This window comes from Eubalaena glacialis, chromosome 4 (genome assembly GCF_028564815.1).
Source record: "Eubalaena glacialis isolate mEubGla1 chromosome 4, mEubGla1.1.hap2.+ XY, whole genome shotgun sequence".
In the NCBI taxonomy this organism is placed as follows: Eukaryota; Metazoa; Chordata; class Mammalia; order Artiodactyla; family Balaenidae; genus Eubalaena; species Eubalaena glacialis.
In genome coordinates this window covers 44,348,528-44,367,395 of record NC_083719.1, presented here as the reverse complement: position 1 = coordinate 44,367,395, position 18,868 = coordinate 44,348,528, and the positions used below count along the sequence as shown (strand labels likewise).

The 18,868-nt window shown below is 40.0% G+C and overlaps 2 pseudogenes; one reads left to right on the top strand and one right to left on the bottom strand.

Moving 5' to 3' along the window:
• Positions 1-382: 382 nt before the first annotated feature.
• Positions 383-707, bottom strand: LOC133090515 (large ribosomal subunit protein eL33-like; annotated as a pseudogene).
• A 10,040-nt stretch (positions 708-10,747) lies between these two features.
• LOC133090514 (mitotic-spindle organizing protein 2-like) lies at positions 10,748-13,953 on the top strand (annotated as a pseudogene).
• The last annotated feature ends 4,915 nt before the right edge of the window (positions 13,954-18,868 follow it).

The window sequence follows — 18,868 nt, the reverse complement described above, 5'->3', positions numbered from 1 at the left end:
AGTGGGTTCCAACACTGAAAGATTGATCTCTTCATTATAAAGCTTCCTATCAGCCATTTACCCATTTTTTTTTTTTAACATCCACTGATTTTCACCTTAATTATTGTATGAGAGATTGAAAAATAATGACTTTCTTTTTAAAAAAACGTTTATGTGCTGTGGAGTTTCAGGAGAAATGTGTACTTTGATAAGCATCTGAAGGGCAAGCTCTGAGTTGACTATTTATTTATTTAAAAATTTATTTATTTATTTATTTATTTTTGGCTGCATTGGGTCTAATGATTAACCTGATTGACATTGGATTTTTAATTTCCAAGACAATTTTTTTTAGTTTTTTACAAGAGAACAGATCCGTACTTTTATTTATTTACTTTCAATAAGTTTAAGTCCTTGAAGGGTACAGCATCACATGGGTTCTGTGTCCAATGGCCTTAGCAGGAAGATTGCTTCAGAATTTGGCACAAACCATGCCAGTGTTTCCATGAACATGAGTTATCTTTCCTCAGATTACTCTGGTTTTGTTAGACAGGAGTTACTGTGTTGTTCTTTGCTTTGTACACATTAGCACATCTCTTGCCTAGATAGAATTCAGTTTCATCTCGAGCATATACACCTTCAATTTTCAAGAGAGCTGTGTGCTCCCTCTGGTTCCATAGACCCCACTTATAGCCAGCAAAAATGGCCTTGGACAACAGCCTTCCAGACATATTTGTTGTTTTAGAAGTCCTGTTCCCAGCAGGCTTCCACCGGTTCCAAGATGACTGAGCTCCAGGACAATTTTGTGAGTAGTGTTGTGTGTACTTCTATCAGGTGGTACAGAAAGTCCAGTTGTGTTCTTTGTGATGTTAGCAGCCACTGATGATCATTGACTAGATGAATTCATTAGAGATTGCAAGATGCTGATATTCTAATTCTATTGTTTCTTCTTTCCATGTGTAATTCTATAAAGAGAAAGTTTGCTTGTCAAGTATTGGTTACTCTGAAGTAGTGTGTATAGGAAATACAGGAGTAATGATTACTTCTTTGCTCTAGTTCCCAGTTTTCAAGTTTAATAAATCAGTTCGCTAGCACCCTCCAAAAGTGACCAATTAGTTGGAGTTTTTTAAAGTATTATTTTAAACACAGGGCTTAAATACATTTGATGTGTTTTAATCTGTTGCAGTTATTAACCTTAACGATGTTCAAATTAACCATTCTTGGCCAGTGAGAGTTTATTCTAGAAGGCTCCTGAGGTTTTTCTTTTTAATTAATTAATTAATTAATTATATATTTTTGGCTGCGTTGGGTCTTCGCTGTTGTGCACGGGCTTTCTCTAGTTGCAGCGAGCGGGGGGCTACTCTTGGTTGTGGTGCACAGGCTTCTCATTGCGGTGGCTTCTCTTGTTGCAGAGCACGGGCTCTAGGCATGCAGGCTTCAGTAGTTGTGGCACACGGGCTCAGTAGTTGTGGCTCACAGGCTCTAGAGCGCAGGCTCAGTAGTTGTGGCGCATGGGCTTAGTTGCTCCGCGGCATGTGGGATCTTCCCAGACCAGGGATTGAACCTGTGTCCCCTGCATTGGCAGGCGGATTCTTAACCGCTGCGCCACCAGAGAAGTCCCTCCTGAGTTCTTTTGATATGAACCTGGTAGTCTCTGGAATCAGTCACTTCTCCAAGGAGCTCGAGTTCCTTTTAATGAGGAATGATCTGTAGAAAACACAATCTGGCCACTAGAGTTCTCCTTGTTCCATGTGTCTAAAACAAAATGAGCTCGGAGTAGACCTCCCTTCCTGACTCTTGGACTGAAGAGTTCCTATAGAAAGTCACTTTGCCCTACAGACAAAAAGTTACCCAATTTTTAAGGGTTATGTTGGAAAGTGATAAGAAGTGGAGAGAGCTGGCGTGGATTCTGGACAGACACCTACAGTTTATGATCCCTGCCAGAAAAATCAAGTCTTTCTGATCTGAAAACAGCTTGAGGCAGAAATTAACTATGGCATCCCTGGGTAGTGGAGACAATGTAAAGAGGACATTCCATAGTCTACCTAGGCCACCCTCAGGGTCTACATGGCTCCAGATTCTGCCAAGCTGATATCCAATTGGTATGAAAAAAAAGACCACAGACTCAAAATTTAAAAATAAATCTTTGTTATTTCCAACAATTGCATGGCAATAAGGGAGGAGGGAAATGCTTACCAGCCAGTAGCCAAAGGACCATCACACCCCAGTTCCCTTCCACACCAAGGTTGTATGATTCCTTTTATTCTTAAGAGGACAAGCTGAGATCCTCTGGTCAGTGGGGAAGTTGTAGCCTCAGGACTTTCAGGTAAGGAGAAGAGGGTCTCCTGACACTTAGGAAGCAGAGATAAAATTTTGTGATACTTATCAGGGAAGAAGAAAGTGGGCCTTATTTATAATTGTAAGTTAAAAAAGGTTAAAAATGCTACTTTAAAAAGGGACTGAAACATGCATTTGAATGGGATCACATTGTTAGTCCTGTAAAATATTAAGGACTCGTCATTTTGTGGAGACTTCAACTCTCTTTCTGTCACTGCAACCATTTACTCTCTCTTATTGTGGAGGGGCTGATTTTATCTTCCTTGATCAATAAGGCCTTGCAAAGACACTGGCATTTCATTTCTTTTTCCCTTTCCTTTTTAAGGGATTTAACTTTGGAATCTTCCAAAGGAAGTTTGGCTAATGCCAGATCCCCAGAAGTTTGGGGATTTTTCTTTGTTTTAAACAAAAATTGTATCTGATTCTTCTTGTTCATGTTAGTGATCATCTAATCACAGAGTCGAACACTTTCTCCCCTATACAGAAAAATAAACTAAGTATGCTTTACAATAAAATCTGTCTTTTCTGATAGAAGCCTGAGCCACTGAAAATAAGAGAAACAACTAGAAGCAGAGTAGAGTCCCAGACTAAGGTCTATGTTTGGGAGGCTTTGAAAGTAATCCCTGGGGTTTGGATTATTTTCACAAGGGTTATGAAATTTAATTCAAGTTTGTTGCTCCGTTTTGCACCTCTGCAACAAAAGCAAAATGACAACAGTACATAAGGGGTTAGCTTGACAAAGTAGACTTCCTTGTGTTAATTTTTAAGTTTTTTTTCTTACTATATCTGTCTATAGGCAGATTCAGATAGATGTATGAAAATGTTCTTGCCTGTAAAATTTGCATTCATAAATGTGTTACCGATGGATCACTTGGGCCTGTACACGTACCAATTAGTGTGACCACTTCCATCTTAAAATCAAATCTAAAAAACAAAATTTATTTTATATACGTATGTATATATATAAAGGACTGTGGGTTGTATGCAAACTATTGCAAACACTTGTGCAAATCTGTCTTTTTCTTTTTTATATAAATTAATTTTATTATTTATTTATTTATTTTTGGCTGTGTTGGGTCTTCGTTGCTGCGCACGGGCTTTCTCTAGTTGTGGTGAGTGGGGGCTACCCTTCATTGAGGTGTGCGGGCTTCTCATTGTGGTGGCTTCACTTGTTACAGAGCACGGGCTTTAGGCGCACAGGCTTCAGTAGTTGTGCACACGGCCTCAGTAGTTGTGGCTCGCAGGCTCTAGAGCGCAGGCTCAGTAGTTGTGGTGCACGGGCTTAGTTGCTCCGCGGCATGTGGGATCTTCCCGGACCAGGGCTCGAACCCGTGTCCCCTGCATTGGCAGGCGGATTCTTAACCACTGCTCCACCAGGGAAGTCCTTGCAAATCTGTCTTGATATAAAGGAAAAGCAAAATCTGTATAACATTATTACTACTTGAATGCCTCTGTGACTGATTTTTTTTCATTTTAAATATAAACTTTTTTGTGGGGGGAAAAAAAAAAAGACCTTGCATTCGAGAACTGCCCCTTCACCCTTGCTCTGATACACTGATATATTGCCCCTTCAGAAGACTTTCTGATTAGATCTCTCTTTTGTTCTTCTCACTAAGCAGGAAAACCAGTTTAGGCCCTCTTATAACCAGAAAGGATCTCACTGTCCAGGATGCAATAGGGAGCTTCTTAATAATCTCGGTCACCTCACTTTCTTAGGTTTGACCCACAGTCAGACTCCCCAAATTTCAGCTCCTTGCTCCTTATCTGCAGAGCTATCTCATCAGAGGAGCTTGTGATCCTCTTAGATCACCTCCAAGAACACAAGTCCCAGAAATAGGTGAACGACACTCAGGCACCTGAGCAATTAGGAGGGTGGGTTCTGGCATTAGATTGCCTGGGTTCAACTTCTAGCCCCATCACTTGCCAGCTGAGTGACCTCAGCCAAGTATTTAACTCATTTTGGTGTGTTTTGGCATCCTCTGAAAAGGTGATTATATTAATTCTCTACCTTGTATAACTGCTATGAAGAATGAGCCAAACACTGTATGAAAAATTCTTAGCATGGTGTTTTAAGTTCTGGTATATAAAATGTTCAGTAAATGATATCTGTTATTATTATCTTTCACGTGGCAATGTAGTCTTCTGAAACAGAGACGGTTCAACATCTCTGGACAGAAAATTCCAGCCTTAGTCGTTGTCACTCATAAGTATTGCTTTGATATTGGATTGCATTCTTTTGTTTGAATTAATAACCTTCTTTGTTTCTAGAAAAGAAGGTTTGGCTTCTGGTTTTACTTTCTAGAAATCTTTAAGGGGCCAAACCATCCTGCCCATTGTAGAGGGGGAATCCCTCCATCAGACACCTGGCATGGGAGAGTCCTCACTCATGTTTAGTGTGATCTTCCCTGTACAGAGCCAGTTTAATACAACCTTCTCCTCCACCTCCCCCAACCAACACAAACTTGCTGTTCCTGATATCAGGAAGTGGCAGCATCGCCCCACTCAGTCACCTGTGATTTCTCTCTCACTCAGAACTGGAATCCAGCCTTGTCGGCCCTCACTGACATCACTTTGTTTCCAGATGCCATTTTCTTTCACCTAGGTTTGGGGTAATAGCCTCCTTCATTATTCACCTATCTGCCTGCAGTCTTGCCTCTTTCAAGTTCACTGCTTTGGCCATAAAAAGGTTATTTCAGTGGATGGTGAAGGTCTAGGTCAGACTGGAAACGGAAGAGAAAAAAGAAAATGGAGACAGTGAATGCAGGGAACACATAAGGAGCTTACCTGACAGCAGAGGAGAGAATGGAGATAAAACAGGTTTTCCAGAATGATCAGCAGGAAAATTCCTTAAAACAAACATGATTATGGCCAGGGGGACAGGGATGAAGGATGAAGAAAGCAGCCTGTGTCCCAGGATCTGGTGCGAGAAGAAAAGAAAAGATAGGGTCATTTAAGGCTTTAACTATGAAACATTTTTGTGTGTTTTTAGACATCATGATAAAAATATTTAAGTTCATTTTCTGTATTATGGTCCAAATGCATAAGTCAGCAATGTTTAGATAACATTAATATAGCACAAGGAAAAATTAGTGAACAATATATTAATTTTTTATTCCTTATGGAGGTACGAAAGGAGGATTATTTTAAAATGTTGTAACCATTAATTTTAACTTGTCTTCAGTTTCTATACCCCAAATGAAAGGTTTTTTCCCCCAACGCCAGGGCGATTTTCTGTCCGTAATTGAGCGCACTGGCGGTAGCAACTTTCACGTGAATCCTCCGCCCACACGCCCACAGAGGACAATAAAATGCACTCAGAGCCTCAGAGGGCTCTGCTTCTAAACCCAAGATGAGTCTCATTCAGCCCTCCTTTCCTTAGCTTGCAGGTTCCTGTTTTGTTTTGGGTAATAGACTGAGGGTTTTTTGTTTCTGTTTTTGTTTTTTCCTTTGTTGACTCCTTATAGGAACACTTGAATCTTAATTCTAGATTGAAGTTTCCCACCAGGGAACACCATCACACTTTCAATCTTTGTGTTCTACAGCAAAGACCACCTTTACTGGGCTTTGTCTTCATCTCATCTGATTTTTCTGGTTTATTGCATTTATCTTTAGTTAGTGAATTAAAACGTTCCATCTGCACGATAAATCTCCCCAATGGTTAAATACTTCACAGTTTACAAAACTATTTCAATGCGTTGTTCCTCAACACTGCTGTGAGGTAGGCTGCAAAGTTCTTTGTGGCTTCAGTTTATTTTATTAAAAAATTTATTTTTATTTTATTGGAGTATAATTGCTTTACAATGCTGTGTTAGTTTCTGCTTTATAACAAAGTGAATCAGCTATACATATACATATATCCCCATATCTCCTCCCTTTTGTGTCTCCCTCCCACCCTCCTTATCCCATCCCTCTAGGTGGTCACAAAGCACCAGGCTGATCTCCCTGTGCTATGCGTCTGCTTCCCACTAGCTATTTTACATTTGGTAGTGTATATATGTCCATGTGTGGCTTCATTTTATATAAGAACAAACAACAACCACAGAGATGTGGGGCTCAACTAAGTTTACGCATCTTAAAAAAAAGCCAATAAGTATTTACAGTTAAGCATCTGTTATCTTCTATAACTTTAAATAAATGTCATTTATATTTAATAATTGGATAGAAGATGCAAGGATAAGTTATGAAAACATAATATCACTTAGGACACCTACATTGTTTCTAGAATTTATATGAGATAAACATGACCACTTATTCATTTTGGTTTATGTTTGATGTATTTTATTTCTTATGGGTGAAATGTTCATAGGACAATTTATACACTGGAATATAAGAGCATACATAGAATTTTTAACATTTGTTGTCAATCCTACATATAATTTTGAACTAAGTAGGAAACGAAAAATACGAAATATTTTTCTTTCTAGTTTATAGAAGAGCAAACACTAATGTATCTTTAAAAATGATCTCATTAATTTATAAAATAGGAAACTGAATTGTATAATTAAAACTGCAAACAGTTCGATTTGTGGTGGCATTGGGCTTATGAGTGAAATTTTCTTCATTTTATTTCAGTTTATGTTAAGGCTGTTACAGCTATCATGTATGACAAATAAATAAAATTAAACTATTGAAAAAACCCACAACGTTATACATGATATATATATAAAGTAAATTATTTTTTTCAATTAATTCTATGTTTAAAAACATTGAAAACTATTAAAATATCTCAAAATTTTTGTAATTGCATCTGAGGCTAATAATTTTCAGAGGATTGGTTATTATCATAGATAAGATTAAACCAGGTAAAGAATCTGATTGGTCGTTAATAATTGACCAATAGAAAGATGTAGCTATTATCTAAAGTAAATGAAGTATTTTAATTTAGTTGCATAACATAGAATACAGTGAATTCTCAATTAGAACAAAATTAACCCACAAATAACCAGAGTTTCCTTTGGTCAATCTTTTAAGGAGAAACAGAGAAAATCAAGAACACACGTACATTATGTGTCTATATCCGCCAACTTTTAGTATGTGTTTGGCTCTGCTAGAGACTGAGGTCAATTGTTTTGTCTAGATTTAGAAAAATTTTTATGAAGTTTGAAATTAAAGGTCAGTACTGAGTTAAACAAACAAAACTCAATTAAAAACACTGATGTCTCCAAAGAAAATAAATATTTTTTACTCAGTATAAATTAAATAATGCATAGTAAGATAAACAGAATCACAGAACCACAGCAGCATTTTGTCTTTGACATGGAGTAAAGATGAGAATTTTAGATGTAGCCTGTGGGCTCTGCAAGATATTTATTCTTTCAAATCATGTCACATTGCCTAAGCCAGTTTAGTTGAGCCAGCACTTATAGACCTTTTGCCTGGGGTAGACATTGTGCCAGGAGCTAGAGACTCCAAAATCGTCAAAGTTGGTCCCTTTCCCTACTGCCCCACCCCCCTGGAATCGAGCAATGGTATTTTGTTTGCTTAGCCATTTAAACAAGTGAGAAATATTATGGAAAAGATGTAAAACATAAAAGTATGTTTAATGAATAATTAGAAAGCAAATGCAGGTATAATCACCCCACTAAGTCAAGAAATAATACAAACAGTAGTGTGATCACTTCCCAGAGCAAGGGATAAGACAATGCTAGCATCCCCAAAGCACCTACTACTCCCTGTGACCTTTGCCAGTAACATCCCTTTTCATCTCCCCTGGAAGTAACTTCTCCTGATTTTATAGTAATTACTTCTTTGTTCTTCTTTCTAGTCTTTCAAACCTTCTCCGTATGCATCTCCTCAATATTATAGTTTAGTTTTGCTTACTTTTGAACTTCATGTAAATGCAACCATATTGTCCATATTATTTTTTTCTTGTTTCTGTCATTAAACATTGTTACATTCATCCATGTTGCTCCATGTAGTTTATCCATTGTAATTGTTCTTTACCACGATTTTACTTATCCATTCTTTTTTAATTAATTAATTAATTAATTAATTTTTTTGGGCTGCATTGGGTCTTCGTTGCTGTGTGTGGGCTTTCTCTAGTTGCATCGAGCAGGGGCTACTCTTTGTTGCGGTGCACGCGCTTCTCATTGCAGTGGCTTCTCTTGTTGTGGAGCACGGGCTCTAGGCATGCGGGCTCAGTAGTTGTGGCTCGCAGGCTCTAGAGCGCAGGCTCAGTAGCTGTGGCACACGAGCTTTGTTGCTCCGTGGCACGTGGGATCTTCCTGGACCAGGGCTCAAACCCATGTCCCCTGCATTGGCAGGTGGATTCTTAACTACTGCACCACCAGGGAAGTCCCATCCTACTGTTGATGGAAATTAAAATTGGGTCCATTTTGAGGCTCTTATGAAATGTGCTTACTCTTGACATGTCCCGTGATTCTCATATGTGTGAGTTTCAGTCTCTAGGTGTATACCCTGGGGTAGAACTGGGTGGACGTATCTTTCACTTTATGTGTCAGACTGTTTTCAAAGTCGTTGTACTAATTCACATTTCCAATGCAATGTGTGAGAGTGTGCTCATTATAGAACAGTGATGTGTGTGCTATGCTCCACGTAGCATCCTTCAGGGGCTGCAGAATAGGGCAGGGTAGGAGTTGGCCAAGTTCTGTGTCCCTCCCCACCCCCAGTTCACTCAGTGCAGTTTTCATGTTTTCCATATTGAACATCAGCAATCTTTTACTGGAAAAAACGTTTGCATGACTTAAAAAGAAAGGGATTGAAAATAATTGATCTGGAAGACAGATTATATACCTAAAACATAAGAGGCTCAATAAATGTCGAATGTTGAATGATGAACAAATGAATGAATGACGAAAAAACACTGAATGAATAGATTTTCAGAAATAAAGGTTATAAGAGAATATCTAGTTCTTTCCAGCTATGGCCTTTGTTCACAGGGAGATAGGTGACAGGGAAAGGTTATGTGAAGAGCAGGGATTTGTCTTTGCTTTTATTTCTATTTTCCAGTAATCCAGAGAGGAACAAAGAGAGTAGTGTGAGTTAGAGAGAAGAGAGAGAAAGAGGATAGAGACGGAGATACAGAGAAAGATGAGAGGAAGGAAGGAAAAGTGAAGGAAAAGGGTAGTTTTTTTTCTCTACAAGTCATGCTCTTCCATTTTGCTGAGTAGGTTCCCAGAGCACAATCTGAAAACCAGGTGACCACCATGAACTCCCCTTTCTTGGTCTCATCGCAGCTCAGTTTCTCCACCTTTGAGTTATTTTGTTCTTGATGCTTCTTGGGAGCTTGCGTTTGTGTTAGTCTGGAGGACCTCACCACATCCCATTGGTCTCCCCAGCTGCCCTTTGGCAGGTCATTACAACTCCCTTAAACACAGCTACAAGAACTTACCCATGACTGGGTCTCAGGGTTCCTAAGGAGGCCAAGGGCTTCCAGAAACTGTCCCCACTGTTGATGTCCTACTTGTTGATGTCCTTCACCACAATTAGCTTGTAGGCTCTTTTAGTTCAGACAACTCATATATAAGTATATATGCCTGCTACACACTTATATAATCCTTGATGCTATATCAACCAAAAAGGAAAACATTCAAGAATCTTGGGAGCCTTTTATTCCAAAAATGATTAACTAAAAGGAATGTGATCTTCTTAATAACATTTGTCCTCATTTTATTCAAAGTGCTTGTATAATTTAAATTCTATCGGTGATGAGAGTGGTGAGTTACCTGAAAGTAATCAATACTATCTACTTTAACTTTTCTCTTTTCTTTAAGGCTCTATTTCAAGTTCTTTCACTTGTAGGTACACACATTTTCCAATTTCAATAGAGGCTTTTCTTCTCTTTAGAAAAAACTCACATAATTTTTTTAAGGTTAATATTAATATGGAATTCAAACCCATTCATATGGTAATTCCATCATTCAAATTTATGACTGTAATTGAGAATCTTACATTATTTGATCTAAGGATAATCAAAATGAATAGGGCTATGGTCAGATCAAAGTGGGTTTTCAACACATGCAACACCAAAACTAAATGGGGTAATTTAATACTGCCTAATATAATATTCAATATTCATGGAGTGCTCCCCTCAATTTTCTCAGACGAAGTTATTATTCTCTCTAAAGGACAAATCTGAATAAAGAAACCACCACAGATGCTATTGCATATCAGCTTTAACACCTGGAAATTCTTACCATATGTGAACCACTTTTCAAAGACATTCATTCATTCATTCTATAATCACTTGTAGAGTGCCTATTAGACACTGTGTTAGGCAGTGAGAATACAAAAGCAAATGAAAAGAAAATAAGAAATGATTGGTCCCTTACTGATTGTTTTGGTAGCAAAGAATTGAGAAAAGAGACCTACAGAAGAAGTGAGACAATTAAAATTACTAAATAGTGGGATACACGCTATGAGTGAGGTACATGGAAGGTAAAATGGGAATTTGGGGTAAGGAGAGCATACGGCAATGATGGGTGAGATTTGGGAAAACTTCCTAGAGCAGCTGAATCTGAAAAATAGTAAGACCCAGGCAAAGGTAGACTGCAAGGACATTCCAAACAGAAGTGGGCAGGAAATGCAAAAATCCAGAAGTAAGAAAGAGCATCTTGTGGTTCCAGAATTGCAAGGGGCTTAGTATGACTAGAGATTATATGAGAGCTGGAGAATGATGAGAGATGAGGCTGGAGAGATTAGTAGACACCATATCGTATCATCATAAAAGACACCTGTAGGCCATTGTAGTGGGTTGAGGAGTATTCCCCCCAAAATTCATATTTACCTGGAACCTCAGAATGTGAGGTTATTTAGAAATAGGGTCTTTGCTGATGTAATTAGTTAAGGATCTCAGATGAAGTCATTCTGGATTTAGTGTGGGCCCTGAATCCAGTGACTGGTGTCCTTATAAGAAGAGGAGAGGACTCAGACACACAGAAAAGAAGGCCATGTGAAGATGAAGGCAGAGTTTGGAATGATGCAGCTCAAGCCAAGGAATGCCAAAGATTGCCAGGAGTCATCAGAATCTAGAAAAAGGTGAGGAGGTATTCTTCCCAAGAGATTTCAGAGGAAGCATGGACGTGCCAACATTTTGATTTTGGACTTCTAGCCTCCAGAACTGTAAAAGAATAAACTTCCGTGGTTTTAAGTCATGAAGTTTGTGGTAATCTGTTACATCAGCCCTGGGAAACTAATATAGTCATAATAAGGAGTTTGAATTGACATACAGACACCTTGACATGTCAGGTGTCAGCCTTGACATGTTCTATGAAAAGATTTAAGTAAAGAAGTGACGTTATCATATTGGTACTTTAAAAAGGTCACTCTGGCTGCAGTGTAGAGGATGGATGTGAAGAAACAGAGACTAAATATAGGGACACATTGGAAGGACCTAGGAAAGGGCAGCCTTAACTAGAGAAGTGAGAGAGGAGAATGAAGAGAAGTGGCTAGATTTGGGAAATATTAGAAAAGTAGACTTGACAGAACTTCATCATTATTTCTTAGATGTGAGGGTGTGTGAAGAGTAAAAAGTCAAGGACTATCGACGTACAGCCTAGCTTTCCCACAACGCTTTCGAAAAAGCATCTGTTCTCATCTACAGATCCAGCTAAAGCAGAGGACATAGGCAGACATGTTTGCACCACTTGAGTTGGGTAGGTTGGGGCAATCTGACTCTCTCCTGGTATGAACAAGGAAATGCTGTCGTGAGCTTGCCCTGAAAGGTCATGCTGGATTGGTGTTAGTCTTAGTGAGCCATATATTAGCAGAAAAATCTAGTTCACAGAGGGAGGAAACAAAGGAAAGCCAAAAAAATAAAAAACTTTAAAAAAAATTCAAGTGAACTTGGGAGATAGAGATTTTGAGGAGATTCCTTTGAGACCGGATTATAATTCTTATAAATGCCTTCCATGAAATTATCCTTAAGCATATGATAAATCTTCTTTTTACTTGCAGTATCGAGTGGCTTTTCTGTTTTGTAACCATACTATCTCATGCCATCACAGATCTCTGGCATGGATCACTGGATAGATGGCAGTACCATTTATCAAGAGGGAAGGATGGGAGGAAAAACAAGTTTTGAGGAAAAATTATGAGTTCAGATTTGGACATTTTGCCTTTGTGGTGCCTCAGGACATCTAGGCAAGTCCAGTGTGGACACTGAAGACCTTATCAGAATGTTTTGGACCAGAGTTCAACTCTGGAAGCCATCTCCCGGTAAAGATTAATTGGTGCCATTTTCTTCCAGGGTAAGTGGGAAAAGAAGGCTAAGGACAGTGGGAAGTCTGACATCTGAAGGACTTCTCTATTCCAGAAAGAAAGAGGAATCTGCAGAGGAGGCTAAGAAGGAATGGCCAGAAAAGTAGAAGAATAGTTTGGAAAAGTGTGAGGGTGGGGTCCAAGAAAGTGGAGAAAGGAAAGCATTTCAAGGAGATCAAGAGCATCAGATGCTGTGTGAGTGCCCTGTTTTTCGGCAAGGAAGAAACCGCTGCTGACTTTGGCAAGAGGAGATTTGGGGAAGTAATGGGGGTGGAGGAAAGATTATGAGTGGAAACAATAGATTATGTTTTCAGTGGGCTGGCTGTAATGAGAAGAAAAGACATACAGAGGTAACGAGAAGGGAACATAGGATAAAGGGAGGTGTCTGTTCGACTAAGATGGGAGAGACTTAAGCCTGTTGACAGACTGAAGTCAGTTGATAGAATTTAATGATAATTGAGAATCATTCATTAATGACTCAAGGTCTGTAGGAATGTGGGAGGGATAAATGCAATGCCTAGTTGAATAATTACCAACTTTCACGGTGGTGAGAGGGAATGGGAATAGAGTTTTTTTTTTTTTTTGAAGTACAAACAGATTATTTTTTAAATTTATTTATTTATTTATGGCTGTGTTGCGTCTTCGTTTCTGTGCCAGGGCTTTCTCTAGTTGCGGCAAGCGGGGGCCACTCTTCGTCGCGGTGCGCGGGCCTCTCACTATCGCGGCCTCTCTTGTTGCGGAGCACAGGCTTCAGACGCGCAGGCTCAGTAATCGTGGCTCACGGGCCTAGTTGCTCCGCGGCATGTGGGAATTTTCCCAGACCAGGGCGCGAACCCGTGTCCCCTGCATTGGCAGGCAGATTCTCAACCACTGCGCCACCAGGGAAGCCCGGGAATAGAGTTTTTTAAAAAAGGCAAGAACGCGGGCACGCACCCTCCGCCGTCCGTAGAGGGCGGCGCCGGGCGCGGGGCCCGGGCCGGGGGCGCCCCCGGGCTGGAGGCGGGCCTGCAGAAGCTGGCGCTGCGGCGGAAGAAGGTGCTGAGCGCCGAGGAAATGGAGCAGTTCAAGCTGGCGCAGGCGGCGGGCGGCGCCATGGACCCCGACGTGTGCAAGAGCCTGGTGGACCTGCTGGAGCTGAACGTGGTGCCCCTCGCCGTCTTGCAGATGCTCAGTGCTTGTGCGCCGGGCAGAGGCTGGCGAGCGAGCCCCAGGACCCCGCGGCCGCGCCCCTGCCCACGTCCGGCGTGCCTGAGACCCGAGGGAGAAACAAAGGCAGCGGTGCCCTCGGCGGCGGAGGCCCGGCGCTGCCAGAACGCGGCGTCCGGGAAGGATGCGGCCAGAGGATGCCCCGCCGACCCAGCGCCACCAGGCTGCCCAAGCGGGTGTGGGCCGGGGAAGAGCCCCACGCGGAGCAGCACCTGAGCGGGAGGCCTCGCACGGGCCCACCGCGGGCCGCCAGCCTCGCAGGCAGGCTGCTCCTCCCGTTGGTAATAAACCTCTTTGAAAACCTGAAAAAAAGAAAAAAAGGCAAGACTGCAGATAAATTTGTTGACAAGCGGTAAAAAGCAGAGGAATTTTTTCCTGATGATTTCTGATTTGGCTCTGTATAGTAAAATTAGGTACTAAAAGTTGAATCTGTGCAGAGGAAACGTACCAGAAAGGTAATTTGGAACTATAAATTACCTAAGTATCCCTACCCACCCTCCAGACTAGCTCCAAATGTGAAACAAATGTGAGTACTTGCAATCACTTAGGAAGTGACCTATAGAAGGGAAAATAACTTCTGGGGTCACCAAAAGTATATATAAACCTAAACTGGTTTTTTGTAAAGATAAATTAAAATACAAACACAGATGCACAGACACACACACACACATATATACACATACATATGTATACACATACCACTTTAAAGTTTGAAAAAGGAGATATGGTAGAAGTCAGAAGAGTTATACAAGAATATTTTGTGCACTCCGTGGTAATAAACTGAAAATCTAGAGAGAAGGAATTTTTTCTAGCAATATATAAATAACTAAAAGTTAAAAAAACTCCAAACACCAATATCATAGGAAGTATTGGACAAGTTAAATCTACTGCTTAAGAAAAGGTACCAGCCTCTCTTTTCTATTTGAACTGTGTTTTAAGGTAACTAAATAGTTGATAAGGGAAGATTCTTTGTTGAGGAATTTTAGTTAATAAATGCAGAAGGAATGATAGAATAAGAAAGTCACCATTTTTGTAAACCCTAATGAGACACAGTGGCTCTAAGGAATGTTCATTAATGGCTGCTAAAACTATTAGGTGAAAGGCTGATGGGGAACTTTATAATGAATGGATCAGGCTGACAATACTTGAATTCATGCACCAATCTCAGTGTCATTGTGAGTGGAACAACTTGACATTAAGGACAATCATGTAATATGAAGTATACCTCACCACCTATGAAGAATCCTCCACACAAAAAAATTGAGCTTAAATATAATCAAGCCTTTATCTAACTTTCAGTCTACAAAAAATGAGAAAAGAAGAACAAGTTAAACAATACTAAAAGGAAACAATCAACCAAGTCCAGAATCTGGAATATTCTGTAGGACAAACAATCATTTATTTCAACAAATAAATGGCATGGCAGGGCAGGAAGGGGTAGTTGAGAAGGTGAGAGGACACTTTTATAAACTGAGAGAATCAAGAGACAGAACAAACAAAATACAATGCTGTAGACCTTGTTTGGATTCTGATTCAAATAAACCAACTGTAAAAGGATATTTTTAAAACAATCAGGAAATTTTTGTTAGGTATAAGGTGGCCATGGAAAGGACGCTAGAATGGGGGCTTATAGAAAAGAAAAGGAAATGGGAATAGCAGTAACAGAGGAAAATATAAAACAAAAGAGGGGCATTGAATGAACTGGTAATGATAGTGTGTGATATACTGAAGAGTATGACCAATTTGGTTCGGTACATGTGATGTCACTGTTATTCATTGACACTGCAATCCCACGTTCAGTAGTTTTTTAATAGAAACAAATGTATTAGTGTAAAGGGATATATGAACAAGGATGTTTATTGTAGCAATTTTTGGTAATAGCAGAAATCAGGGCTTGTACATCCATCAACAGGTGAATGGTTGAGTAGATTACATTCTGTCCATATAATGGAATATTATGCAGCTATTGAGAAGACTTACTTAGAGTTACACATATATTGATCTGGAAAGATGTCCATGAAACTTTAAGTGAAAAATGCAAGCTGCAAAGTAATGGGCATGAATTATCCCATTTATTGTAAACCATAAAGAAATAAGGAGAAGAAAAAATTCCAACATATGTATATTTCTGTGTCAGTCAGGGTCTAGTTGTCAGAAGAGAGAAATAATACAGTTACATATGATTATATGATTTTATATATGATTAAATATAAAATAATGGTGAACTCGGCACCAATTTGCTAACCAGATAACTGAAAGAGAACTTGGAGAACTCTAGGTTAGGAGGTGTGATGACTCTGGTTCTGCAGTTGTTGGAAAAACTGTAAGTTGTATTCAGCTACTGTCTGGGGCCATGGCTGTGGCTGCAGGACTGAAGAGCATTGGTCAAGTGATTCTCATGGGGTCCATTAGCAAACCGGAAGGAAACAAGGATCCTGACAGGAAGCTAGGGAGTAAAGGAGAAATGTGGTTTGCAGAGTCACAATCCCAGCATCACAAAACACAGAGGGAAGTTGGAGCTGAGAGACAAGGGCTTAATAACTGATACCATGTATTTGCACATAACTGTATGGACATGCAGAAAAGCATTGAATGATACAAATCAACCTGTTCATATGAACAGCAGTAACCTCAGAGGTAAGAAGAGACTGGGAACTTAAAACAAAGAAAAAATAATAACTCCATGTAGTGTATGATGGATTGCAGTGTGTACATACTATATGTGTAATAATAATTTTTAAAAACCCACATAACCAATGAAGAATAAAAATAAAGAAAAATTAAAATTAGAAGTAGAAATACCCTGAGGTGTGCCCTGGGGAGAGAATAGCTCTGTCTCTGCACGGAGGTGGATGCCTTGGACCTGAGAGGCAGCTGCTTTAAGGGAGTGATTTGCACTGTTAAACATAAAGCTAAATTTATGATTGGATTTTAAAGTGTGCTAAACTGTGGCAACTTCTTGATTATTGAATCTAGATAATGGGTACATGGAAGTTCATTGTATTGTTCACTCTACTTTTGTGTAGGTTGATATTTTTTTCAAGATAAATACCAGGAAAGGAAGATTCTGATAAAAATCACGATTTATTTTACAATCATAGCCCATGAAAGGAAGAAAATAGATGTATTTTTCCTAATTCCAAGAGAATATGGAGAGTCCTTTATGCTTGTTGAATTAATTACAATAAGATCAGTTACAGTTTGATGAGTTAATTCAAATTGAACTTCCTGTAACAATGAGGAAATAAAATTTCTTAAACAAGTAAAACAAGCAGCATTGTCTCAAAATTAAGGATAATATAACAATAAACTATTGTAGTTAAAAATCAAGATGTAACTGGTGGGGACTTCTCTGGCAGTCCAGTGGTTAAGACTTCACCTTCCAATGCAGGGGGTGTGGGTTCGATCCCTGGTCGGGGAGCTAAGATCCCACATGCCTTGCGGCCAAAAAACCAAGACAAAAACAAAACAAAACAAAAAAAAACCAGAAGCAATATTGTAACAAATTCCATAGAGACTTTAAAAATGGTCCATATCAAAAAAAAATCTTAAAAAAAAAATGATGTAACTGGGAACTTCTTAAATGCACCCTAGGCAGAAATTTCATCATGATAAGAAACATAAATCTGTCAAGAAGGGACCTTTGCCCCAACCTGGCTAATGTTTAAATTTATAGTTGTCCTCAAAACATCTGATTGGTTAATAGAGTCTGTCTTTGATCTTAATCTCTCTAATAAGCTGCATGATCAGCTTAATGTATTATAATCTTAAAATGTATGTGTCAACATCTCATCTGCCCAAGGTTCCTGTTATTGAAATATAGGGCACCTCTGCTATAATCTGGAATTAAATTTAATCAAAGCAGAATCAACAATATCTGGATATTTTTATTTATTTATTTCCTCTGCTCTAGGTCTGTAAATTTGAGAACCTTAAGAATGCAGGAGGCGAGGATTGGAACCAAGATGGCGGAGTAGAAGGACGTGCTCTCACTCCCTCTTGCGAGAACACCAGAATCACAACTAGCTGCTGGACAATCATTGACAGGAGGACACTGGAACTCACCAAAAAAGATACCCCACATCCAAAGACAAAGGAGAAGCCACAATGAGATGGTAGGAGGGGTGCAATCACAGTAAAATCAAATCCCGTAATTGGTGGGTGGGTGACTCACAGACTGGAGAACACTTATACCACAGAAGTCCACCCACTGGAGTGAAGGTTCTGAGCCCCACGTGAGGCTTCCCAACCTGGGGGTCCAGCAACGGGAGGAGAAATTCCTAGAGAATCAGACTTTGAAGACTAGTGGGATTTGATTGCAGGACTTTGACAGGACTGGGGGAAACAGAGACTCCACTCTTGGAGGGCACACACAAAGCAGTGAGCTCATCAGGACCCAGGGGAAGGAGCAGTGACCCCAGGGGAGACTGAACCAGACCTACCTGATAGTGTTGGAGGGTCTCCTGCAGGGGTGGGGGGTGGCTGTGGCTCACTGTGGGGACAAGGACACTGGCAGCAGAAGTTCCAGGAAGTACTCCTTGGCATGAGCCCTCCCAGAGTCTGCCATTAGCCCCACCAAAGAGACCAGCTAGGCTCCAGTGTTGGGTTGCCTCGGGCCAAACAGCCAACAGGGAGGGAACCCAGCCCCACCCATGAGCAGTCAAGCGGCTTAAAGTTTTACTGAGGTCTGCCCACCACAGCAACAGTCAGCTCTACCCACCACCACTCCCTCCCATCAGGAAACTTGCACAAGCCTCTTAGATAGCCACATCCACCAGCGGGCAGAGAGCAGAAGCAAGAAGAACTACAGTCCTGCAGCCTGTGGAACAAAAATCATATTCACAGAAAGACAAGATGAAAAGGCAGAGGGCTATATACCAGATGAAGGAACAAGAGAAAACCCCAGAAAAACAACTAAATGAACTGGAGATAGGCAACCTTCCAGAAAAAGAATTCAGAATAATGATAGTGAAGATGATCCAGGAACTTGGAAAAAGAATGGAGGCAAAGATCGAGAAGATGCAAGAAATGTTTAACAAAGACCTAGAAGAATTAAAGAACAAACAAACAGGGATGAACAATACAATAACTGAAATGAAAAATACACTAGAAGGAATCAATAGCAAAATAA